The sequence below is a fragment of the Perognathus longimembris genome, chromosome 2 (assembly GCF_023159225.1).
Source record: "Perognathus longimembris pacificus isolate PPM17 chromosome 2, ASM2315922v1, whole genome shotgun sequence".
Taxonomy (NCBI): Eukaryota; Metazoa; Chordata; class Mammalia; order Rodentia; family Heteromyidae; genus Perognathus; species Perognathus longimembris.
This window is the reverse complement of record NC_063162.1, coordinates 67,260,529-67,287,917: the sequence shown is the minus strand read 5'-3', so window position 1 is coordinate 67,287,917 and position 27,389 is coordinate 67,260,529. Positions and strand designations below refer to the sequence as shown.

The 27,389-nt window shown below is 43.3% G+C and overlaps 1 long non-coding RNA gene across 1 annotated transcript; it reads left to right on the top strand.

Annotated features, from left to right (window-relative positions):
- The first annotated feature begins 14,983 nt into the window (after positions 1-14,983).
- Positions 14,984-24,387, top strand: LOC125346655. The gene is made up of 3 exons (XR_007209993.1): positions 14,984-15,082; positions 21,715-21,927; positions 24,249-24,387. It is a non-coding gene; the product is annotated as an uncharacterized LOC125346655 (long non-coding RNA).
- The last annotated feature ends 3,002 nt before the right edge of the window (positions 24,388-27,389 follow it).

The window sequence follows — 27,389 nt, the reverse complement described above, 5'->3', positions numbered from 1 at the left end:
GTAGCCCGAAGGATGAGACTTCAACCCCCATTGTGTTGAATGTGGTCAACAGAGGAAAGGAAAGGACATATTGCGTTCATTTGAATATTCAAATTATGTATTGTTTTTGTTTAGTCTAGCTATGGTTTTTCACACACACACATACAGATAATCTCATGATTTGTATTAAAGCCAAATTTATTTACTTTGCAGACAAACTTTCTGGTTATCTTTGATATTGGTTTTTTCCCTTGTATTTTTTTCTCTTTATTTATTTATGTTTTAAACACAATGCTCAAGTTCCTTCCCATCTGACTGTCCCCAGGGACCACACTAACTAAGAAGCTGCAGAGAGCGATGGTGCTTGTTAGGGATCAAGGGCAATATGTACCTCTCCTTCACCCATAGCATCCTCAAAGGCACGTTGATGTGTGTCCAAATAAACATCCAAGTTCTTTTAGCATTCAGTAAAGTGATATCTCAGAAAACTATAGTTTGTTGTTGTTTTGTTTTGTTTTCAGAAAAACCGTTGTAGGCTTCCAAAGCAGCCTGATATCTGGATTACATTTGAGAGAAACCTAACCATAATGGTCATTGGCTATTTTTGTAACCTTGTATCCATGTTGTCAGAAATGTGTCTTAAATGAAAGTGTTTTTCTTCACTGGGAAAAGAAAATCGAGATACCCAACTATTTCAATATCCCCTGTGTTTCCAGTCTATTAAAGCAAGGAAGAAAGGTAAGAAAGGTACGACTAAAATTAATTTTAGATGATGTTATGCTTTGTGGCTCAGTATACCAGTTTATGTCTGGGCAGTGCATTGTTTAGGTTGCTGGCACTCCCAAATAAAATATTTTCATGAGGGAATTATTTGTAATACCAGCAATTCTTGTGGCATGAAGTAGCTGATGTCAAGCAGAGGGTACATTAGAGAGACTTACTCATCTGCTATTGTCTAAACAGATTTATAAGATGGGGTAGAATATATAAGTTACAGGATATAGAACTTGAAGGACAGGTAAAATTCAGTATACATCAGAAAAGTAAGGAATTCCAGCAGAGTTTTTATTTATTTATGAAATGCTAAGAATTATCCAAATCATTTTACCATATCCGTACTCTAACATTTATACAGTTTGTCTAATACAGGGCACCTTTCATCTTTAGAATTTGGTGCGATACATATAAATACCCACTAGTTCAAGCATTCAGCCTCTTTGGTTGTATATTTGTCAGGTATTACAAAGGAAGACAGCTCACAAGAAACGTAGGCATGTATACTGGAGAACTTTACAATTTACATCAATATTAATGTATTAATTAAATTAATTCATATTCTACCCACATGCAGAAGGAACAAATTATCATAGGAATTATAGTGGATATGAAATTTGAGCATAAATGGCTTTGCCACCTATTTTCATTGTCAGCCACCTCTAGACAGATCTCACCAAGAAAAGAGCAATAGGCCTGTAGAAATGCCATAAGGAGATGCTGTCATCAAAGTTACCTGGGATGGAACCCCAGCATTCTGTTTCAGCTTCACAAGATGAAGGGCAGCAAAGCCAAGAAGCCAGTGGAAGAGGATCCTTTTTACTTCACAGTTAAGCTGATTTTTAATTCTTTTTTTTTTTTTTTTTTTTTTTTTTGCCAGTCCTGGGCCTTGGACTCAGGGCCTGAGCACTGTCCCTGGCTTCTTCCCGCTCAAGGCTAGCACTCCGCCACTTGAGCCACAGCGCCACTTCTGGCCGTTTTCTGTATATGTGGTGCTGGGGAATAGAACCTAGGGCCTCGTGTATCAGAGGCAGGCACTCTTGCCGCTAGGCTATATCCCCAGCCCCGTGATTTTTAATTCTATATGATTTCATTTTATCTATATGTAGAACTAAATTTTACTATTAATAGCACCAGGTGGAGATGTTTTGAAACTAAAACATGAGTTTATTCCATTAAGAGGATTATAAAAATAATCACCAGCAGGGAGTTGGTGGCTCACGCCTATAATACAAGCTATTCATGAGGCTGAGATCTGAGGATCTTGGTTCAAACCCAGCCCAGTGAGAAAAGTCCCAAAATTTTGATCTCTAATTAACCACCAAAAATCCAGAAGTGGAGTTGTGGCTCAAGTGGCAGAGCTGTAGCCTTGTAAGCACTCAGGCCCTAAGTTCAAGCCTCAGGACTAGTAAATAAATAAATAAACAAAAGTAATCACCTTATAAGCCCAACTCCCCACAACAAGATCTTCTTAGTCTACTTTTAGTAAAATTACAATACCCTTGCCTGGAACACAAGAACAATAAAGAGAAATTTTATGTCACAATTCTGAAAAATACATTCAAAGCCCTATAAGGTATAATAATTCCATGAATACAACAACCATTTTATTCTATAATATTACCATGTTAATCTACTAAATAAAAATTGAATCAGCAGAGTCAGCAATGTGAATCTATAAATCCTTTATGACTTTCTCCTATGTGTATAAACTGGTGGAAATTGTGAATTCTTTTACAACAATACACAAAAACCTTCTGGGTGATGAGAAAATTAGGAGAGATGTGATCTTCTCCCAGGCTTTAAACAATGTCCATCAGGAATGTGGCAAGCCAAGGAGCCAAGTTTTCCAGGACAGTTCCAGTGTGAACCAGCCTCTCATGTATCAGGCCGTGTGTCTGAAATACGGATTCAGAAATTTTTCTTAATTGCTACCAAGGTTTTCCCAGTCAAGATGAAACACTTTCAAATGAAAGTAGTTAGAACTTTACATAACAAACGTGGTGCTTTTTTATTATCATTATTCTGTATTTTGGTGTTCATTATGAAAATTATTGCAATACTATAATCATAAAAATCTGGAATGGAAGTTCTAATTCTCACAAGGTTTAAAAGAGAAAGTGTTCTTTTCCTGTTAGTGACATGTAGTCCCTTTGTTCTAGTAGGAAAAAAAAAAAAAGGTGCCTAGAGGTAGTGTGTAGAGTAAGTATTGTTCCATTAGCCTATTTCCTGCAGCTTCCAAATTACCTAAAGAAATGTCTGTAACATTTTGTTAAAATAACAAAAAAAAAGTATTTGTTCTAGTCTATAGCAAGAGAAGCCCACCTTACTGGGCTGATTTTGCTTACATCGACAAGAGAAATGTCACGTGATTCTCAGGCCCGCTTTCTCTTCATCATACACCTCCAAGGAATGTCAATAAACTCACTTTGGTATGGCACTGTGTACGCTCCTTATTACAAAGGGAAGTGGAGGGCATCGTGGCAATCTGCACCCTGCCTGTGCTCCTGCTGCTCATCTCGATGAAGCTACACAGACGGCTGAGGGAAACATAACTCAGAAGTCAATCATTGCTCCAGGACCCATAGAGTAGGGTCAGGAACTCATAAACAAAGGAGCAGCCTGTGTAACAGGAGTGCACCTGTTAGACTTCCCTGGAAACGACGTGGGCTTCAGTCTGTGTGTGTCCTTCCTGCAAGAACAAGTTGACATTGGCTGATACAAAATCCTCCTTAATATCAAAGTGACCACCACCCCCTTCCACACCTCCAAAGCCCAAGCATGCAACTCTCACTGTGTGATCAGAAACTGATTTATTCTTTGAAGAAAACAATTTTCTTATGAAAGATTGAGAGAACAAAAACAGATGGACTGTCTAGGATTCAGTCAGAATCTTGATTTTTTTTTCTTTTTTGCCAGTATGGGGCTTGAACTCAGGACCTGGGTGCTTTCCATGGCCTTTTGCTCTCAAGGCAAGCACTGTGCCACTTGTACCACTGTACCACAACTCAATTTCCAGGTTTCTGTTTTGTTTTGTTTTGTTTGATGGTTAGTTGGAGACAGTCTCATGGATTTTCCTGCCCAGGCTGGCTTCAAACCATGATCCTCAGACATCAATCTCCTGAGTAGATAGGATTATATGCTTTAGCCACCAGCACCCAGCAGAATCTTAATAGTCTTATAAATACGCTGGGCTTGCTTCAGATTTTTTCTGATTGAAACCAATTTTTCTCTTTGGGCATAAAAGAACAATTGGCCTGGACTATAATTTACAGAGAGGCATAAGTTATATTATTTAATTTAACCTGGGGCCACTATTCTGAAATGAAGATTAGACTTTGGAACTCCTGATTTCTCTGGCTATATTTTTTCATGGAGTATACTGACATTATAATTACATACGATAACAGGAAAAAGATGACACACTCATTTTCATTCAAGATGTGGTCTAAATATGGTTACAAAAGTAGGTTCTCTAGCAGGACAAACAGACTATCAGAGAAGATGGGACTGACTTCTATCAGTGCACACAAGTCATTGATCTTGTACGTTGGGCCTCAATACTTTTGCCTGTATGTTTTATATTGGAGCTTTGAGAACCTAAAACAGAAAGAACTGACTTGCTCAGGGCCATGCAGCTTTATCTTGGGGCTAAAAGGATGCCTTGTCACAATATCCCTAAAGGTCCTAGGCTTCTGGACCTGGCATTAACAGGAGGCACTGTGCCAGGATGGTAAGGTGTGTGGAGGAGATAGGAGAATGTGCCACAGGCAGTGGGAGGCCTGCTTCCAAGCCCCTTCTTGTGGTTTAGAGAGCTGCTGAAACAAAGGAACACAAAGCAGATGGTTTGAGATCAAGATGGTCAGAGGGTTAGAGTATTTGTCCCATCCCTGTGTCCTATATGCTGGTGGTTTCCAGGTGAGTTTTGGCTTGTAGATAGATTTCTACCTCTCTGTCTCCTTTGTGTGTTTTTTTGTCACACTGGTGGAAAGCTGATTAGCAGACATAATGAACTTCTATCAGCCAAGTTTTTTTTAATCAGAAAGATAATGATTCCATGTGGCATGGAATAAGATAAATCTTATATGGTTGTGGAAGCTAATAAATAAATATGGTAGCATGTGTGGCTTCTGGTTGGCCTGAATCAGGAATAAAAGCAAAGTAGGAACCTATACAGAACCAGGACAAGCAAATCTTATCATGAGTATAAACTGAAACCCACCAGAATCAATGAAGGTGCCCACACCCCTACTCACTGCCTCCAACCTCATAAATGTGGGAGAGCTTCCAGAAACATTTTTTTTCCATAGATCTCCCAGATGTACCTGATCTAGGACTTAGGAAAACTGCGCCAAAGATTCTTTCTTTCAAGCTCCTTATCGAAGGCACCAACAATTCCAGTTGTCCCAACCTTGAATTTCCATTCTCTTATACAAGTTCTGTTGCTGCTTTCCTATCTGTGTCACAGATTTTTACATTACACAGTGATTTCCTGCACTGTCGTCACAGCCTCCTAATGTGCCTTTCTGCACCCAATTTCTCCCCCACCCTTCCCTGCATGCATAGTCAGAGCAATTCATAAAACCCCAGTGACATCATGCCACTCTTCATGATGGTCTCCCATCAGTAGGCAAACCCTTCAGAAGATGTCCCTGGCTGTCTCTCCCATCTTCTAACTGCTTTCCCTCCTTCACACACACATGCAAGCACACATTCTTCTTCACACTCCAGAGTTCCTCCTCTTAAATCACTCCTCTCCAGAATTTTCCTATCCAACAGATCTAAAATACAGCCCCTAGTCCCTCCCTAGTTCCTTTTCTTATTTCATGCTTTTCATTATACCCTTGCGGCTAGCTGATATTATATCTGTTTATTATACATCTCCTCCATAAGCACAGAGGAAAGCAGAGATACTGTTTGCTTTTGTCATTATACTGCCAAATATTAAGATAGTTTTTGGTTAAGAATAGTTATTCATTGGATAGTTTCTAAATCAATCAATGTGTCAGTCTTATCAAAATACCTATGAGCTGGGCACTGGGGGCTCAGGCCTGTAATCCTAGCTACTCAGGTGGCTGAAGTCTGAGGATTGTAGCTCAATGCCAGCCTGTGCAGAAAGTCCCCATGAGGCTCTTATCTCCAATTAAACACTCAAAAACTGGAAGTGGCACTGTGGCTCAGGTGGTAGAATGCTAGCCTTGAGCATAAAGAGGCTCAGGGACAGCACCCAGGCCCTGAGTTCAAGCCTCACAACTAACAACAACAACAATAACAAAATACATGAGAATCTAACTCATTTTATAAAGTCAATACAACTATAGTATCAAAATTGGAAAGGTAATTATAAAAATATTTTTAAATCTATTATTGCTCAGACTGTCTTCTAAAAGATGATGTCAAATGAACCAAATTCAATCCCCAACAAAATCTAAGGGGAATTTTTGTAGAAATTGATCAACAGATTCTAAAACATATGTGGAAATTCAGAGAAGCTAGAAAAGGCATAAAAGGATAAAGCTGAAAGGCTGAATGTATTTGTTTTCAAGACTGACTATGGGCCTACAGTGATCAGAGCAGAAAAGAGTTTGGGGATGTAGTTCAGTGGTAGAATAATGGCCTAATGTATAGTAAGCCCTGGGTTTGATCCTCAGCACCATCAAAATGATTTTTAAAAATGAAAAGTTAGGGGCTGAGAATATGGCCTGGTGGCAAGAGTGCTTGCCTCGTATACATGAAGGTCTGGGTTCAATTCCCCAGCACTACAAATATAGAAAATGGCCAAAAGTGGCGCTATGGCTCAAGTGGCAGATTGCTATCCTTGAGCAAAAAGAAGCCAGGGACAGTGTTCAGGTCCTGAGTCCAAGTTCCAAGTCTGGCCCCCCCAAAAAGGAAGAAAAGTTAATGACAGCCTAGAGAAGTGGTTTTTAAAAGAATTCCCTAAGATGATAAAAATAATCTATACTGTCAAATATGGCAGTATCTATATGTTACACTTACCTAATGGACATTTGAAATAAGGACAGTGTACTAAAGAATTTAATTTTAGTGAAATTAAATGCAATTGAAATAACTGCAGATGGCTAGTGGACACATACAGAATAGTAAAGGAACACGGCACTAGTGACCCAGACTTGTAATCCTAGCTACTCAGAAGGCTGAGATAGATGGCTAATGTCTTGAAATTAGCTTGGTCAGGAAAATCTGTGAGACTCTTGTGTTATTCCAATAAACTACTTAGAAAAAGTCAGAAATGGTGCTATGGCTCAAGTGATGGAGCAACAGCCTTGAGCAAAAGAAGCTCAAGAACAGCTCTCAGGCTCTGAGCTCATGTCCCAGGACCAGCACCAAGGGGGAAAAAAACAGAATGGCAAAGGAATAGACAGTCCAGAAAGAGAACAAAAAATATTCAGTGAAATAAAAGAACTGGGAAACTATCTTCGTCCAAATTAAGCAGCTGTTACGGATCTACTGGACTGACTAATAGTTTAAAACTAAGACAAAACAACAAATTGGTAAGGACCTGGAGCAACTACACGTTTTATATATTACTGACAGGAGTGTAAAATATTATATCTACTTTCAAAAATCCTGTATAATGTCTTCAGAATAGAAAAGAAGCCAGTTGCTGTAGCTCAAGCCTGTAATCCTAGCTACTTGGGAGATCAAAGCGTGGTGATTCAAGGCCAGCCTCTAAAAGTTTAAGAGACTCCACCTTAGTCACTGGCCAATCTCACAAGTCCCCTTTCGTAATTATATATAAGCATATATATCATAAACATAGACATTCACATACACTTCCAGTGGTTATGGTTCTCTGGAGGACCCTAATACAACCTATTATGATATATCCTTCTATTTCTTTCCTTAGTCCATGAATAAATCAGAAGCCACATGCAAAGCTTATACCTGGAAACGCATTCACCAGCCTTTCCAAGCTATTGGCTTATCATGTCCCTGCAACTGTTTGTTGACATGGCGTGACTGTCCCAAGGAATGAATGTTCTCTCAGCTTCTTTTGCCTCCCATTCCTGATCCTCGGCTCTCTGTACATTTCTATTTCATTTCAGAATAAATCTCTTTGCCAGAGTTGTTGTGGACAGACAGCTCCAGGAACAATCTTGCCATCCTTTCAAATGTCATATATGTTTAGAAAGGGCCAAAGGGTAAAGGAAAAGTGAGAAGACCTGCACAAGCTGCCATTTTCTGAGATAAATTCTGAAAACACATCTCTGAGAGACCAGAGTCCACTCTCACATTCCATCTAAAGGTGAACTCTGGCACAAGAACCTGCTGTATAAAATAGCTATCAGGGTTTTCACTCATACAGCAGCTGTCAAAGGAAATGACGGTGTTTAGCTGAACTTCTAATCTCATAAATGAGCTTTTCCTTGAAGGGCTGAATGTAGAAGGCTAATATTTTTAAAAGAGGAATAACAGCATAAGGAAGCTTTAACTTGATGAGGAACAACAAGTATATGAGCCTAGTCCTCATCAGGGAAGGGAGAGGCAGGGAGAAACTGAGTAGATGTGACTGAAATAGTTATACAGTCTAGCCATATTTTTAAGGAAAATACAGCTTTTATATGCAGGGAATATACTTTAAAATAGTTTATTTTGATTACTTACAAAAGTCAGGTGCTGGTGGCTCTCATTTGTAATTCTAGTACTTTAGAAGGCTGAGATCTGAGGATCCTGGTTCAAACCCAGCCTGGGCAAACAAATTTGAGAGACTATTATCTCCAATTAACCAACAAAAAGTCAGAAGTAGAGGTATGGCCCAAGTGGTAGAGCTCCAGCCTTGAGTGAATAAAATGAGTGAGAGCATAAGGCCCTGTCTTCAAGCCCTAGCACTCTCCCTCTCTCTCTCTTTCTCTCTCTCTCTCTCTTTCTCTCCCTCTCTCCCTCTCTCTCTCACACACACACACATACACATACACACACATGCATGCACACGCATATACATATATATTCAACTAAGGATGTTTGGGAAATACAAAGAACATGAAAAGATTCACATCAAGGCAGAACAGATGGGGGAAGAAAGGCATTGGAAACAGAAACCAGGAATTCAAAGATAAACCTATTAGTCACCAAGTGCTAGTGACTCCTGCCTACCATCCTAGCTACTCAGGAGGCTGACATCTGGAGAAGCCCCTCCTCCCAAAGCATCTGATAAAATCCATTCTTTGTTTAAAGGGATAGTCAGGGAAAGCAGACATCTATGTCAGCGTGACACACATTTAGTGGACTGATCAGACTGGATATCCCTACACCCAGTGGATAATGCCATGACAGTTCTACAGTAAGGAGGATGAACTCTACCAGGTGCCCAGAACCAAGGGGAGCACCAAGGCAAGCTTGAATTTAATTTGAGACAAACATCATCCCCATTTTCACCAAAAATACCCCCGATGTCACAGCACTTGGCATGCCTCTTCTCAGGAGTGCTATCCCCGCTGTCCTTGGCTCTGCTTCCCCAACCAGCCTTCTTGGTCTCTACCTCACTGTGTCCTCACATTGTCTTCTGCAATAACATCAGCCGCCTGGTACACGAGGGCCAGGTAAAGGCCTTCTGCCTTTTGGAGGCTTCCTTGGAACCTCCCTGATTCTGGAACAACCTGACTCAAAGAGAATTATTGTTGCCCTAATAATTTCCTGCCATCTCTTTTGAGATCATAGAATACAGTGGAAATGATTTCAAATTATCCCTTTTTGAAAGAGGCATTATTGTCAAACAAATTCTTTATATTCTAGTGTTTGTTTTAATTACACAACACATAATAGTTTAAGAAACGATTATATGAGCCAGTCACCAACAGCTCACACCAGTAATCATGGCTATGCAAGAGACTAAGATCTGAGGATCTCAGTTCAAAGCCATCCCAGGCAGGAAAGTCCATGAGATTCTAATCTCTAATTAACTACTAAAGAAGCTGGAAGTGGAGCCATTGCTTAACTGGTAGAACACCAGCTTTGAGCTCAGAAACACTGCCCAGTCCCTTTCTATTCAAGCCCTAGGACCAGCACAATGTGGGGGTGGGGTGGGGGAGGGGGGAAACCTTATTATATTAAAATAGCACATAATCACCTATCAGGTAAACTAATCACCTATCAGGTAACTAATCAGGTAAACTAGTTTAACTATCATCTTAGTAGGAGACAGTAACTATTGCATATTCAATTCAACCACTTTTATTCATCAATTTTTATAGTGTCATGTTGTTGTCCCAAGTTGCAAGACGACCACCAAGAAGGCTACCGAGACTCAGACGTTCCAAAATGCAAAAGCAAGTCAGGGCTTTATTTAAGGGAGCTGCAACTTGGGCCTCCTCCTACCCACCGACACAGCGGAGGTTAGGAGGAAGCCTGGAGCTGTGATTACACAGGGCTTATGAAGGCAAAAAACAAAGTTACAACAATCAGGTGTTCAAGCAAGCAAGATTAGGACACAGGTACAAATCTGATTGGCTCAGGGCTCGAGGCACTCTGGGGGCAGTCAGAGTTAAGCATTCCCAGTGGTTGCAGTTCTAGACCGACTGGGCCCTAATGGGCTTGTCCTGGGTTTGCTCACAGGGCCTGCTTATCTCAGGTTCGCGTGGTAAAGTGGGGTTCGCGTGGTAAAGTGGGGCCTGACTTCAAAGTCTGGCACTTCAATGTAAGCACACTGAGGATACAGAAATAAATGGTTCCTGTTTTACTGAACCTGGAAGAGGGAAAAGTATGCATGGAAAAAACATGATTACGATAAACTCATGTTTTTTTTTTTTTTTGGCCAGTCCTGGGCCTTGGACTCAGGGCCTGAGCACTGTCCCTGGCTTCTTCCCGCTCAAGGCTAGCACTCTGCCACCTGAGCCACAGCGCCCCTTCTGGCCGTTTTCCATATATGTGGTGCTGGGGAATCCAACCTAGGGCCTCTTGTATCTGAGGCAGGCACTCTTGCCACTAGGCTATATCCCCAGCCCGATAAACTCATGTTTGTATACAGAAGCAGACTGGCCAGGGAAACTGCTAGAATCAGGTACAAACAGAAAATGATACCTAAGCTTCCAGAAATGCACAGATAAATATAAATCAGAATAAATGAAGAGAATAAAAAACACATAAGTCTCTGTCTCTGTGTTTTATCTTCCCATTATCATGTTGGGCATTAAATTACACTAGAAGTCTCTGCCAGTTTTGCTGCCAATATGGAACCTGGTTAGGTCATTGATATTTCCTTCATTCCTGGTAAGTTTGAATCTTTTATATAGATCCATTCTGTTTTCCTCTTAAAAAATTATCTCTGAAATTATAATAATAATAAACAGCTTGGAATTGGCATAGGAACAGGCCTGAGGACCAGGCCCGAGGAACAGAACTCAAGACCCAGAAATAAATCTGCAGAACTATGGCTACTTAATCTTTGATAACGGAGCTAAAAAAAGAAAAATAGGATGGAGAAAAGACAGCCTCTTCAACAAATGGTGCTGGCAAAACTGGTTCAACACTTGTAACAAATTAAAACAAAATCCTTTGGTATCTCCCTGTACCAAAATCAACTCCAAATGGATCAAAAACCTTGAAGTAAAATCAGATACCATGAAAACACTACAAGAAGGAATAGAGAAACATTTGGGCTCCTTGGCACAGGACAAAACTTCCTTAATAAAGGCCCAGAAACGCAACAAATCAAAGAAAGGTTGAACAAATGGAACTGCGTCAAACTACAGAGCTTCTGCAGGGCAAAGGTCATAGCTTGCAAGATAAACAGGAAGCCCACAGATTCGGAGAATATCTTTGCCAACCATACAGCGGACAAAGGCCTCATATCTAAAATATATTCAGAACTCAAAAAATTAAATTCCTCCAAAACAAATCCTCAAAGAACCAATGGCCCCCTCAACAAGTGGCTAAAGACCTAATAAGAGGTTTCTCTGAAGAGGAAATGAGAATGGCCAAGAGACACATGAAGAAGGGCTCTATATCACTGGCCATAAAAGAAATGGAAACCAAAACAACATTGAGATTCCACATCACCCCAGTAAGAATGTCCATTATCAGGAAAACTAACAATAACAAATGCTGGAGGGGATGTGCCAAAAGGGCACCCTACTACATTGTTGGTGGGAATGTGAACTTGTTCAACCACTCTGGAAAGTGGTATGGAGGTTCCTCAGAAGGCTAAACATAGAGCGCCCCTACGACCTAGCAGCCCCACTTTTGCCCAAAAGATTACAAGAAAAACCACACAGACACCAGCACAACAATGTTTATCGCAGCTCAATTTGTCATTGCTAAAATATGGAACCAACCCAGATGCCCCTCAGTAGACAAGTGGATCAGGAAAAAGTGGTACATATACACAATGGAATTCTATGTCTCTATCAGAAAGAATGACACTGCCCTATTTGTAAGGAAATGGAAGGACTTGGGAAAAAATCCATACTAAGTGAAGTGACCCAGACCCAAAAAAACATGGACACTATGGTTTCCCTCATAGGGAATAATTAGTACATGTTTAGGCTAGTCACAGCAGAGGATCACAAGAGCCCAATAGCTATGCCCTTATGAACACATAAGATGACGCTGAGTGAAATGAAGTCCATGTTATGGAAACAAGTGTTTTATTATTGTTGTAATTATTTTCAACATGCCATGTGAAACCATAGCTTATTTTTTGTTAATGATCCTCTTGTATCCCCTTCCTGTGGTTGTCCCCATTCTATCACTGTATCTCATCTGAGTACCCTGGATACTGTATATACTAGTATTAGAACTAGGCAAGGGAAAGGGAATATCAAAATCGAGAGCCAAAGGATAAAAAGACAAATGACTCCAAAAGCAATACTTATAAAACCATTTGGTGTAAACCAACTATAGAACTCTTGGTCGGGGTGGGGGGAGAGGGAGGAGGAGGCAGGGGAAAAATGAGGGAGGAGGTAACAAGTTGAACAAGAAATATACTCACTGCCTTATATATGAAACTGTAACCCCTCTGTACTTCACTTTGACAATAAAGAAAAAAAATCTCTCCAATTTCTTTGACTTCTTTATAATCTAGTTTTAGCAAAGCTCTTATTGTACGTTCTTTATTTAGGATGCAATTGTTATCCATATCACAAAAGTACAGTTTACTTGCCTTTAAATTTTGTCAACAACATTGTTGACATGCAAGAACAGTATGGAGAGTGAACTCAACTCAGGGCCTCATGCTTGCCAGGCAGGTGCTCTACCACTTGAATCATGCCTCTAAACCTTTCGTGCCTTGGTTATTTTCAAGGTAAGATTTCACTTTATGCGTTGGCTAGCCTGGGATATTAACCTGCTACTTTTGCTTCCTTATGTCCCTGGAGATGACAGAGTCATGCCGCTGTGCCCAGCCATTGTTCGCCTATGAGCTGATAAGAGGCATGCATGCATCTTGGTATCCAACTATTGAGTGAAATGGAGACTTGAAAATTTTTATGTCCAGGTTAGCTTTGAACTACAACCTACCCAATTGCTGCCTCCCAAGTAGCTAAGATTATACAGTTGAACCATGTGCCCAGAAATATGAAAAATTTTAATTTAATTGTTTTTCTTTTAATTGTGTTAACATGATTTGTAAGGTATTATACATCACATGTGTGGCTGTGACTGACAGGATTTTCCTCCAGGGGAATCTCTGGTGCCTTTTCAGAATAGCCTTTAGTCCTTGTGAGGGATGGTCTATGTCCCGTATACTAAAACTTCTAAGATGTAGCCCTTAGAGGCCCAAACAAAAGCCTGCATATTTACAGCATATTTCCTCAACAGGAAGCGAATCCATTATTTTTATACTCTAAGATTGTTGAAGACTTTTTCTCACCCACTAAATATTTCATAGAAGCATTAATGCTTTCCTGGACTGCACTTCTGTCCAGAACTGCAGTCACTTAAATCTTTATTGCTTTTTAAGTTCCTTGTTGCTGTCAGGAAGAGGTAGTACACTTAGGTTTAAAAGTTTTCAACCTTTTAAATAATTCTCAGTAAAAGTGTGGATCATAAAATTAGTCCATCCTTGGCAGAAGCAAACCTCTATTTGAACAGTTTGAGTGGAGCAAATATATACAACGATTGGGATACTTAAAAGATTACTCTCAATCAATGCTTAAAAATAAACTGTGGCTAGTCACTATCATCCTGTAAGTCTAGGTCATCAGGAGGCTGAGCTCTGAAGATCACGGCTGGAGGCTGGCCCAGACCCCGAAGCCTATGGGCACTCACCTGCAATTAACGAGCTGTGGCTCAAGTAAGAGCACTAGCCTCGAGCAAAAAGGCTGAGGGCCAGCACTTAGGCTTTGGGTTCAAGACCCAGGACACAGATACACACACATACATGCGCGCACACACGCGCAGACGCAAAGGCAGTATCCTATTAGTGCTTATTTCATTGAGCTGGTGTGTGTGCTTAAGAACATATTCAAACCTCTGGCTTCCAGTGTTAGGAAGGAGCTAGTAGCAACTCCCCAGCCCAACCGGCGGGACAGCAAAGCTCCAGCCCTTAGTCCTTTACCTTATAAATCGCTGGTCTGCACTTGCAATCCGGGAGATACAGTCGGTCTTCCTGGCCGCTTGGAGCGCTGGGCATGCTCTACAGTATTTTAGGCTGCACCTTCGGCCTCTGAGCTGCAGAGGGAGCGGCGACGAACGTGGACCCACAAGGCACCAAGGCCTAGTTATCAGGGTGGGAGAAGGGTTTGCGCGCGGCGGGCCTGTTGGGGCGCGGCTAGCAGGGTCGGGGGCAAGCCCGCGTGAAGCCGCGGCTAGTGGTGTGTGGGGAGGAGGGTGCCTTGTTGGGGGCGTGACAAGTGGAGGCGTGCACGGTTGCAGGCGTGGCTAGTGGGGGCGTGCATGCGTTGGGGGCGAGTCTAGCGTGAGGCGGGCCTGCGTGGGGCGTGGCTAGAGGGGGCGTGCACGAGTTGGGGGCGTGGCGAGCGCGGGGCGGGCCTGCGTGGGCGAGGATAGCGGTTAGGCGCCGGCCGCGGTCGCTTCCCAGTGCGGGTGGAAGACTGGTGTGTAGGGCTCGCCGGGCAGGCAGGAAGCAGCAGCCGGAGGCGGAGGCGGGCGGGTTACCCGCCTGCTGCCGGAAGCGAGCGGGGTGGCCGGGAAAGACGAACGCCCGAACACCACCATGATCCCCCTGGAGAAGCCCGGCAGCGGCCGCCCCTCGTCGGCCGCCGCCCCCGGCTTGGGCCGGGTCAGCAGGGGTCGAACGGTGCGTCACCGGCCGCCGCCCCAGGCTCGAGGGTTGCTGACGGAGATCCGCGCCGCGGTGCGCACCGAGCCCTTCCAGGACAGCGAAAGTGAGCCCGGGCCGGGAGCTGGGCAGGTGAGGGGCGCCGGTAACACCGCCGGGGACTGCACGAAGTTGGGGGCGGCGAAGACTGGGCGGTGGGGCCGCGGCCCGGCGAGTCTCCTCTTGCCCGGGTGTGCCGCTTAGAAAGGAGCCAGGCTCGGCTGTCCGCGGTGGGACCCCGCGCCCTTCCTGCAGCACCTGCAGTGCCGTAGGCGCCGGTTTAATGGAGGCGCGTGTGCACCTCCTACCCGCTCAGAGGCTGGGGTGAAATCAAGCCAGGTCCCCGTGGATCAGGGTGACTTTTTCCTGCCTCGGCTCTGCTCCGTGGCTTGCTTGGCGTTCCCGCAGCCGCCGAAGGGAGGAGGGGAGCGGGGTGCCCTCGGCCCGCCGCCTCTGCGGCTCCGCCGCGGAGGTTCTCTTGGTGGATTTATACCTTTCTTAGTTCTAGAATGTGTCAGTCCTGCCTGGGAGTGAGTGCACATGGGTTCGGTTCCCGGCCCTGGACTCACCGCTGTAGTGCCCCGCGAAGAGCCGGCCCTGCCCTGCCCTGCTGCTTTTCGGGGAGTTAGGTGGAGCCTGCAGCGGCCGCCGTGCGGGCCGGTGGGCTGCCGCCTTGGAGCACAGTTGGAAGAAGTGGTGGGTGCGTTGGCATGGGGGTCGGTCCCAAGTTAGCTGCTTGTGTTTGACGTGGGTAGGGGACGTGGACTCCCCAGCCTGGCTTGTCTGGCCCTTAAATAAGCAGTCTCACTTGCCGTCATTACCGTGCAGGGGTTGGACAGACGCGACGCCTGTGACTGCCTGCCATCTGGGCCTGAATATCACATTTGTGTTTGTTGTTATCGTGAAGTTTTGTCAGAGTTGCATAATACTGCCGTGTTGTAACTGGAATAGGGTCTTCCAGGTAGGACAGCCTGCAGATGGGGTATTGGGAAAAGCTCTACTTCCAACAGAAACCAAAAATTACCCATCTTGGCAGCTATTAAGGTAACTTTACAAGTATAGAAAGAATGTTGTCTTTTTTCTTTTAAATATTTTTAGTGTCCACCCCCCCTCCCCGACCGGCGTGAAATTTAAAAAGGTTTTTCAATGTTCACAGAGGGGGGAAAATATGCCTTCCAGATCAATATTGATTTCTCTCTTGGCCTTGACGCACAGTGCAGGCTTTGATTATGACACCAGGAGAAAACTCAGCTAGACTCAGCAAGGGACTGGGATTCCTTGAGATTCCATACATTCCAAAGTAACCCTGATTACCTGAAAAGAGAAAAGTGAGTTTTCCATTGTTTGGTTGAGTTGTCTGGCTGTGTTCCACAAAAGGAAGTCAGGCATTCCCAAATGTCCTCAGGTGGCAAGACCTGTCTTGTACACTTCATAATGAGTGATTTCAGATGAAAAGCTGGATTTTCTTCTTACCACCTCTTAGGGTACTGATTCCCGCCCCCCCCCCCCCAGTGTTTCTTTTAACTTCTGTTTTTTACTTTTTGAAGTTGCTGTGCGTGTGTGTGTGTGTGTAAATTCTGAAGTGGCTGAGCAATATAGAGCTAGATACTTGAAGTCAAAGCCTGAAACTGAACAATAAAACTATTAATCCACTTTTTTCCTCTTTGGTCCCCTTCTTTTAATCAGGAAGAAGTCTTTGAATAGCTAGTTTGAGCTTTGTAGTCAGTAGGTCTGGGATTGAATCTTGGCTTTTATAATTCTGTGCACTTGGTTACATTGCCTCACGACATCGATTACCTCATAGAGTTGTTGAAAGAAAACACATCTATAGCCTTAAGGCTGTGCGTAGCTGAGGTGAAGTCCTCAGTAAATTTAATATGTTATGGGACTGTTTATGACTTGCAAAATTCCCTCTTTTATATTTCTGTGATGTGGGAGGAAAAACAAGATATATCCATTCTAATACAGACTTTAACGTAGTACAATGGAAAAGGGCTCAGAGAGCTAAGTGTTCAGTCAGAAATCTATTTCTTTTAGGGGTTGCTTATAATGGCTGTTCCAAGATGGTCAGCGTTGTTTGCAAAGTAACAAGGTGTGAGGCTGATCATTTAAAAAAAAATGCACCTTCTTTCATGTGCCTAGCTGAGGCTATAGCAACCTTTCTTGTGTGTCGATATAAAAGGTCAGGCTTTCTTCTATGGCTTCAAGTTTGACTTGCTCTAAGTCCGGATGTGTGCCAATGTAACCCACATTCATGATTTCATTACTGAGGCATGAGATAGATAAATTGATTTGAGTACTTAGAAGTTCTGCATGTTGATTTCACCTTGAGTTTGTTGGTAATAGAGCAGCAGAAAGGTTTTTTATGTTTAAAATGATGTTGATTTCACATGAGATGATGCCTTAGATGTATTTTCCTTGTCTAGACTTCAACTACAACATTATTTTAAACATGTTTATAAATTTAGGTCAAGGACTGAGGCTGTAGCATGTTTGTTTTGTGCCAGTACTGGGGATTGAATTCAGTGCCTGGGCACTCTTCCTTAGTTTTTTTAGCTGAAGCTAATGCTCTATCACTTGAGCCACAGGACTACCAGGGGCTTTTTGCTGGCTAATTAGAGATGAGCATCTCAGAGATTTTCCTGACTGGCTGGCTTTGAACCTGTAACCTCAGATCTCAGCCTCCTGAGTAGCTAGGATTATAGTCGTGAGCCACCAGCACTAAGCCACCTGGCTTATCGAAATTGTTCTTGACTAGAACGTGCAAAAGCCCTGATTTGATCCTGACACACACACACCCCACACACCATATGCACACATACCAAATGACCATGTTTTGTTCTTTGTGTTACATACTCATAGTTGAATTTTCCTAATATGGGAAAGGAGTTACAAATATTAGCTCCTTTCTGAAACTGGTCCTTCTTTTGGACAAATAAAAGGGAAATTAATTCTAGTTACTTTGTAAAACTATGAATAACAGAAATCTGATCACTGAGGCTTGGGTATGATGATGCATGCTTGTAACCACATCTACTTGGTGGGAAATGGGAGAATCACAGTTCAAGGCCAATCTGGGCCTTAAAACGTTAGTAATACCCTATCTCAGCCAAGCTGAGTAGTCCCAGCTATGCTGGAGGTTTAACTAAGAGGATGGAGATCTGGCTAGCCCTAGGCCAGAGAGAGGGGGGATAGAGAGAGAAAGAGAGAGAGAGGGAGGGAGGGAGAAGGAGAAGGAGAGGAAAAGGGAGAGGGAGAGGGAGAGGGGAGAAGAGGAGAGGAGAGAGATTATAACCAAATAAATAATGAAAGGAAAAAGCTTGGGAGCATGGCTCAAATGGTAGCGTACCAGAGTGCAAACTCAGTGCCCCCCCATCTGATATTTGAATCAAATGCATTAGTTAGCTAAACAGTGATAGTCATTTATTCACTTCTTAGGGTAAGTTAGAAGGAGCTAAATTTATTAAGTGAATTTGCACGTGTGGAATTCAAATTAGATCACCTCCTGAGGCTTGAGGGAGTAGTGGCAGAGAGCCAATTGCCTAATGGGCACAAGGCCTGGATTTGACCTCCACTTAAAACTAAATTTGCCTTGAGGCCTCTGCTCTCTTCTATGATACTTTGTACAAATCATTACGATTGATTATATCATAGATCTGAAATTAGTGTCCAGCATAGGAAAAATACTGATTATTAGGATTTGCTCAATACTATGCACTTTAGAAATGTTGTTGAATTGGAAACCCTTTTGTACTGCAACTACTTAAAAGTAAATTTTTCATAATGTATTATTACTGGACCCTTTAGTTTAGATATGTTTTTAATGCACAAGTACATAGCATTGAGTTATAGTGACCCGCTCTGTTTAGTATGTTGTGTGCTATCTGGGTTCTAATCTGGGTTTGCAAGTAATGTGGTGTCACTTACCTGAGGACACATTTCTCAGAATATGTCCCCACCATCTAAGTGACGTATGACTGTGACATGCTTACATGTGAAGCACATAAAACTACACTGGGCTCTAAAAGTCATTTCCAAATGTAACCCATCAGTCACCATCCTCTTACAGGCAAGATGACATGTCACCAGAAGATCCTATAGCAAAATCACATTTGAACAGAGCCATAAAGAATGGATGTGATATAAGATGCACCAGCCATTGACAGTAGCAGCAAAGTTCAATAAAGAGAGGATGGCAAGTAGTCCAGCAGGTTAAAGGTTATGATGTCAAGTTGCCCTAAAATATTTGTCCAGTAAAATGAAAGGGCGGATATCGGTCCACTGTGCTAGCTGGTACAACAGAGATGTGAGGTGACTGGTAAAGGAGACCCTGGGACAACACACTGTCACATATCAGATTGATTAAATAAAAACTAAACAAGATAATTCCTTTGTCAGCTGGTCTCAAACAGGACCTAGAACCTTGCTTGATTTTTGCTTGCTCCATGTTTTGTTCAACTAACAATCTACATTCTCTTCTCACCTTTGCCTTTAAATCAGCCCTTGAACTGATATTTGATATACATCCAATGAAAAGGATTCTCTTTACCACAAAAGACACCTCAGACTTGTATCCCAAACATAATCTTGCTAAACCTTGTTGCCACATTTCTAATCTTTGTCATAGCATTTATCTGTACAGTTGCATAATACCTGCATTAAAAAAAATCTAGAAGCCAGTATCCACCACTACCATCTTGTTTCTGCCTCAGTGCTCTTGAATCTTGAATGTTTTATAAATGTTCTCTCTTCCCTGCCTCACTGCTGCTACATGGGTTCAAGCTCACAGTCTTGAGTTCTTCCAATAGCTTCTCCATTTAGGGTCATTTGGCAATATGCTCTTCATAATCTATTGGAATGATCTCTGCCTTGTACCAGTAGCTCATGCCTGTAATCCTAGCTATTCAGGAGGCTGAGATCTGAGGATCACAAGTCAAAGCTAGCCAGGGAAGGAAACTCCACAAAATTCTTATATCCAATTAATAACTAAGAAGCCAGAAATGGAGCTGTGGCTCAAGTTGCAGAATGCTATAGCCTTGAGCATAAAAGTTCAGGGATAGCACCCAGGCCCCAAGTTCAAACCTCAGGATCACCCCCCACAAACACTCACACACACAAAAGAAAAATGTCCAAACTCCTTAGGAAGTCATACCTCCCCACAGATACTCAGCCCACCATCCTAGCACTGTGGTAAGCACTGGTGATGGAGAGATGAAAAAGATTCAATCTTTGCTCTTCCAATAACTGGACTGGTGGCAACCACTGAAACGTCATTTCCTTTTGCAGTAATTGCCTTATATGTATCTTTTCTTTACCTCTACTCTGGATTGTGTCATTGAGTACTTTACCCTAGAATCTTCCATGAATACCTGCATTCCCAATTTTGTACACAGGCAGTCAGCTGAAGATAAGTGAAATGAATGAGTAATTCTGAAAGTATTCAGGAAAAAGTTTGGCTGTTTGAGTCAACAAAGAAAAGCGATATGCAACAAACAGCATCTGCTCTTGAATCCTCCTTGACCCGCTGTACTGTGGTGTGTGTTACACAGGTCTCCATGATCTGCAGTGAAGGTTTGTGACACAGCAGTTTTCTTTCCATGTAGTCATGGCAAGGTGTGCATTATGGTTGCTTGGCAGGTGTGGCCTCGGAACTCTGAGGTTTACTCTGTACCCAAGAAATCTCCTTTTGTCGTCTTCTTGAATGGCTTTAAGGGTTACCCCACCATAACACCAGTCATTTAGAGTGAAGGCACTCGTGTTTCCATCAGACATGTGTTCTGCTATCTTATGGTTCGTTTCATGAAGTGCAGTAGCAGAAAAGTGGAAAGTTTTCTTCAGCATGCTGTGGTGCAGGGTCAGCTAACTGCAGACAAGTTTTGTGCCACTCAAAAGCAAAGATTCTTCTTTAGCTGTTTTTAATAGTTGAAACCCTAATGGGTTAAGAGTAACAGCTATTTGGGAACTGGTGGCTCATGCCTATACATGTAGTTATTCAAGAGGCTGAGATCTGAGGTTCGCAGTTCAAAGCCAGCCCAAGCAGGAAAGTCCATGAGACTCTTATCTCTAAGTACCAAAAAGCTAGAAGTAGAGCTGTGGCTCAAGTGTTAGAGCACTAGGCTTGAGCAAAAAAGCTCAGGGGCAGTACCCAGGCCATGAGTTCAAGCCCCAAGACAATCACACACACACGAACTTTCTCTTCTTTTGAAACTTCTCGTGACACATAGGTATGAAGAGAATCAAATCATTAGTGAAGTTTTTTCTTTCTTAGAAGGTCTCAGGTCATTAGGAACCAAGCTTCTGGTGGAGGTGCAACTCAATACTTTGGGGAATACAATAAAAAGAGGTGGTAGTCTTCATGATTTCTATAGACAAAAGCACTTTGATCTGAGTAAGGGTGGTGCTGGGTAGACTCAGCAGGTTGTGCAGGCATAGGTCTGTGCCAAATTATCTGTTACTTGGGGTTGTTAAAATGGTTACAGAAATGTAGAGGAATGAAAAGCGTATTTGTGGTCAACAGTTGCAGGGAAGGAAGATTTTCTGTTCAGCAACATCAGTAGTCTAGAGTAGTGAGCCCAAACCTAGAAGTTAGATAGATCTTGGTGGGCCAAATTAAGGCCTTCAGCTACAAAGCTAAGGAGCAGTGCCCAGGCCCTGCTGGGGAAGGAAAAACTTGACCATCTGAAAATTTTTGCACTCTAACAGTGAGTGTTTGTGTTTGATCCTAGGGGGAAATTTGCAGTGGTGAGAAAATGTGTAAAGAAAGATTCTGGAAAAGAATTTGCAGCAAAGTTCATGAGAAAAAGAAGAAAAGGCCAAGACTGTCGGATGGAAATTATTCATGAGATTGCGGTGCTCGAGCTGGCCCAGGACAGCCCTTGGGTCATTAACTTACATGAAGTCTATGAGACTCCATCAGAAATGATCTTGGTTCTGGAATAGTAAGTAGTGTTCCCTTTGGCTGGTGAGCCAGGGCCTGGGTCTCACCTTTCCATCCTCAGAAACACCTTCTTCTGCTTTACTGTGCCACTTGTACCTAGCTTTTATTGGCCAGCCTCTTCTCCCTTTGTGGAAGAAACAAGATGGTGAGAGGCCCACCCTTGGCACCCCATTCCTCCTGCCCTTCCCCTTTATTTTATTTTAATTTTTTTTGGCCAGTCCTAGGGCTTGGACTCAGGGCCTGAGCACTGTCCCTGGCTTCTTTTTGCTCAAGGCTAGCACTCTGCCACTTGAGCCACAGCGCCGCTTCTGGCCGTTTTCTGTATATGTGGTGCTGGGGAATTGAACCCAGGGCCTCATGTATACAAGGCAAGCACTCTTGCCACTAGGCCATATCCCCAGCCCCTGCCCTTCCCCTTTAAAGAAGAAAGAGAGTCAGCTTCTCAGCTCCATGGCTTATCTGTGTCCTTCATAGTTCCTCTTCTGAGATCTGTCTTTCGCGGTTTCAGACCTCTTCCTTTGGTTGTCCTCTCACACCCTCTGTCCTTTCCATCTCTTTGGAAATCCCTCCTCAGCTTTGGCTCTTAAACTATCATGATGACTTCTCCCAGGAACGGTCTACAGCTCTCTTCCCCTTCTGTCAGTCCACCGTGTTCCTTCACTGAACCATTCGCCTGCTCAAGAGTCAGTGCCCTTTTCACAACTCAACTCAATGCCACTGCTCTTCCAAAAACTAGCCCTTTTTGACAGTTCCTCTGCTCAGTTTAGTGATCATTCCATTTCTTTACTCTTTTTAAATATGGTACTATAATTTTTTTCTTAAAATTATACTCTTCCTTGTTTTAATTTTACTGTATTCTGTTTTTAAGTACTCCCCATGGTTCCATTATTGATACTGTTATTTGTGTTTGTTCTGTACATCTTTCCTGATGATACTTTTTGAGTAGCTTTGTCTGTTACTTACATGTATTTCTAACTCATTCCAAATTCAGACTCTTTAAGATCTATGTTTCTTTTGTTCCCCATTTCCTCTGGTGTCTCCTTTCTTTCATTGCTCATGCCAGAAAACCTTGCAGCCATCCTTGATTCCATTGTCTACATTAACAGTCGTGCATGATAAATGAGTGGGTGACCTCCTTCAGCCTCTCCAGTAACTCCTTCCCTTATCCCTTGACTTTGCCCCCCTAGGTTGGCCCTTCTGCTGCTGTGAGATAAGTGAGGGAAACAGAGATGTGCTGAAGCTGATCTTGCTTAGAAGCCCACTGTAGAGGTGGATTGTCTGGATTTAGTGACCAGGTTTCTAAAACCCAGATTAGTGCAATTTGGCTGTAAGGTTTTACACTCTGCTTTCAGTTTGAGAAAGGAAGGCCTAGAGACACACCCTGGATAGTGAGGTATTAAACTTCTCAACCACATTAATGGATTGTACTTGTGGAAGCAGGCAGCTTATTATTACTATGTTTACCTATTCCTGACACTCTGACTTGTGCTGTCAGGACTAATAATATAAAATTGAAAATACACAGCTCTACCCCCCAGGTGCTAAAGGTCTCCTAGGAGATGTGTCTTGTCGGTGTTTTACCAGAAATTCCTGAGGATGCTCCTGAGCACAAAGTTTACTGGCCATGATGAATTACATTTGTCCCAGCCACTTGGTCAAGCCTTGAGCCAGTACATTTGCTTTGTGCCTTGTAGGCATTGTTTACAGATTAGTCTTTATGTTGTTAAGCTTTCTAATAAGATTTCTACATGTGAGAAAACAAGGCACAGGAAAAATCATCAGCCTGAGGTCCTACGACAGATTGCAGAGCCAGGGCCGCAGCCTGGGACCATTCCACAGCCTCTGCTCCACACTGCTTTGCTGTCTGCAGCTCCTGAGGCAGTGGGGACAGCACACTGCATCATCCTGGCTTTTTCAGCTCCTGGGATGGATGGGCTTGGCTCACACTCTTCTTCTCCAGCTCTTTTCATCTCTGTTCACACACAATCTACGGTCGGCCAATGATCCCTCTTTAGTATTATTCATTCACTGTTTCCTTTCTGTGTGTGGGGGGGGGGGCATGCACACATGTGTAAACCTGGACCTAGGTGCTGTCCCTGTGCTTTTATGCTCAAGCCCAGTGAGCCACAGCTCCACTTCCAGCTTTTTTAGTGGCTAATTGGAGATAAAAGTCTCACAGACTTTCCTGCCCAGGCTAGCTTTGAACCATAGTCTCAGATCTCAGCCTCCTGAGTAGCTAGGATTACATGCATGAGACACTGACATCCAGTGACTATTTCTTTTCCTATGAATCCCATTTTACGTTAATTTGTCCTTCTCTAGTGCTGCAGGGGGTGAAATCTTTGATCAGTGTGTCGCAGACCGAGAAGATGCCTTTAAAGAAAAAGATGTTCGGAGACTCATGCGACAGATTTTAGAAGGTGTGCACTTTCTACACACTCATGATGTAGTTCATCTTGATTTGAAGGTAAGATCTGTCAGCACATACATCCAGAGGGTGGAAAGTGGCTGGTGGCACGTACATGTCACGTACATGTCTTTTGCAGGTCCCATACACATGCTTGCTACACCCATGTATCTGCAATCCGCAGGTGTCATGGGAGGATATACCATATACACGTCACCTACACGTAGGCCAATAGGACACGGGGGATATTCGCATCCATACTCTACCCAGAAGCCCTCTGCAGTCACCTGCTGGGGGAGGGGCCCTCTCCTCAAGGTACCAGGGCAGGGTTTTAGGACTCCTAAACCAGAAACCGCATTGCCTTCCTCCCCTAGCAGAGCCCCTCTCAGGTACTGTCACCTGGACCTCAACAACAGTCCCAGTGCCCCAAAGGCCCTGCCCGCCATTCACCCCCAATCTGCCACGCATGAACGCCAGGAGACTCCATAAAATCGGGGGTGGGGACACGAGGGGCGGCGGCTCGGTGCTTCCCGAACGCGGCCTGGAGAGGAGCAGGACAGGGGCAGCGTGAATGGCTCGAGAGGGGCTGAAGGGGACTCCAGAGCAGCAACAGACTACCTTGGCAGCCATTGAAAGCCCTGGAGAGCTAGGCGGTCCTTCAGGGGGCATTAGCGAAGAGGCGGGGCCATCCCAGCTGAGACTTCCAGAGTGAGTCCTCCAGAGGCTAGAGGGCCCCTTCACCTGGGCGCTGGGTGTCCTCTGGCTTAGTGCCCTGCGTGTCAAATGTCCAATTTGAATTTTTTTAAATCTTTTTCTAGACTTCTCGTATGTTTTAAATAGCTTTTAGCATAGGGCCACATGGTAGTATTTCATAGCTAGCTACACATGAGATTGTAAAGCTCCAAAATTATTTTCTTGTTCCAAACTGGAAGGTAAATAAGCTACATTACACTGGTAAGAAAACTGAGTTTTATTCACTGTGGCACAGAAGCTCCTCCTGGCATAAAGATGCAGGTCTTGTAGAGAAACTTGAACTACCTTGTCTTGTAATTCTATTTCCACCCACATGTCTGGTGATACAAGCTTCTGATCTGACTTGTGCTACCATTCAACAAGAGGCCTTGAAGAGACACTCTTTTGTTTTTGTTTTCTTTTGAGTGTGTTAGTACTGGTCTGGAACTTGGGGCCTTGTGCTTGCGCTCTCTCTTCGCTTTTCTGCTGAAGGTGAACACACACTACCACTTGAGCCACAGCTCCACCCCCAGCTTTTTGGTGGTTAACTGCTGATAAGAATCTCAGGGACTTTCCTGTCCAGACTGGCTTTGAACCATGATCCTTAGATCCTAACCTCCTGGGTAGCTCGGATTACAGGTGTGAGCCACTGACACCCAGCTAGCCAGTCTTCTTACTCAAGCAAGTATTGAAAATATTTGCAGCCCAAACATGGTGTTACATGCTTATAATTCCAGTACTGAAGAAGTCGAGGCAAGACAATAAAAGATTCAAGACCAACTTAGGCTACCTAGCAAGTATTAGGCCAGCTTTGGCTGCATAGTGAGACCCTGTCTCATTAAATCCAAAACAATAGCAACAATAACAACAGAAAACATTGACAGGATGCCTTTACTTTCATGCTTGAATCAGTTTTTTGGTGTTTTTTTTTTGTTTTTTTGTTTTTGTTTTTGGTAGGGGTGAGGGATCCTGCAGAGATAGTTGGCATGCAACTCACTTGGTGACAGATCCATAGGCCTTCCAGTTGCAGTGTTGGCTGTTTTGTTAAAAAGTACTATAGCTTCATAAAAAAATACCTATCATAAATTTTATGACTGGTGCTTTAATTATGTCTTCAAGACTAGTTTCTGCTTTTAATATTGAAAACTTGGAAGTAATCCTACTTTCTTATACCACATTATTAGAATAAATTCTGCATTGATTTCCTTATAGGGAAATTCACACTGTTTCTGAATGATGTATGATATGATCACCCCATATTTCTATTTTCTTTTATTGAAGTATAAAGAGTTGCTGTACCTTACTGTAAGCAAACTTTAGAGATAATGGATTAAATACAAAAGTTCATCTCTAGCCATGTTCTTTCTCTGGTACACTAATAACATCACATTTTGTGCAACTCACTGATACTGGAATGCCCTGGCTATGTAGACGTGTATCCACGGCACCCAGAAGCAAAACTGCACTGTCATCTTCCTTTTCCTCTGACTAGTGGGTTTTTTGTTTTTATTCGGGGTTGGGGGAGGTTCTGAGAAGCAACATAATCTTGTGAGCGCCATTCCACTTCTCTATGTCTTTGGGAAGAATTTTCAATTTGTCAACATGTTCTCAAACAAATGTAAATTTGTTCATTCTATAAAAAAATCGATAATAGACTAAGGCCTAGGGTCAGTACTGGCAGACCTAGAGGCCTACAGCTCCAAATCCTAATAGCTAGGGGCCTTCTGAGTCTCTAGGCATTAGGTTGGAGGCTTGTTGCTCTGGGCTTTAGCCTTTAGAACCCCTGGCACCTGACAGCTGTTGTAATTCTGGGCATCCATCAGCAGTGGGAAGTGGACAAGCAGCAAGAGGTGGCACCTAAGGTTGTGGTGTTCTCTTACAGGCCTCTGAGATCGACCCTCAGGCCTAGAGTAGTAAGTATTCCAGTTCTTAAGAATGCTGGGATCCTCAGCCCTCCACAGGAAGTGTAATAGCTCACGGCCTAGGGTGCCTGAGACCTTGGTCATAATAAGGCTTGGCAGCTCTCTGGGACTCTACCAGTGACCACAGCCCACTGATTCTCATCTTCCCCTTATCGCTCTGGTCTCTCGGTCTCTCTCTCTCCCTCTCTCTCTGTCTCTCTCTTTCTCTCTCTCTCTGTCTCTCTCTCTGTTTCTCTCTCTGTCTCTCTCTCTCTCTGCTGGTCTTCAGCCATTGCCACTGTTATCACTGTCACTGCTGGGCCAGCGGCTATTGCTACCTCTGCCACTGCTGCCACCACCACTGCTGCTGCTTTTGCCTTCACGGTCACTGTGGCTCTGCTATCTTTTCTGCTGCCTCTCTTC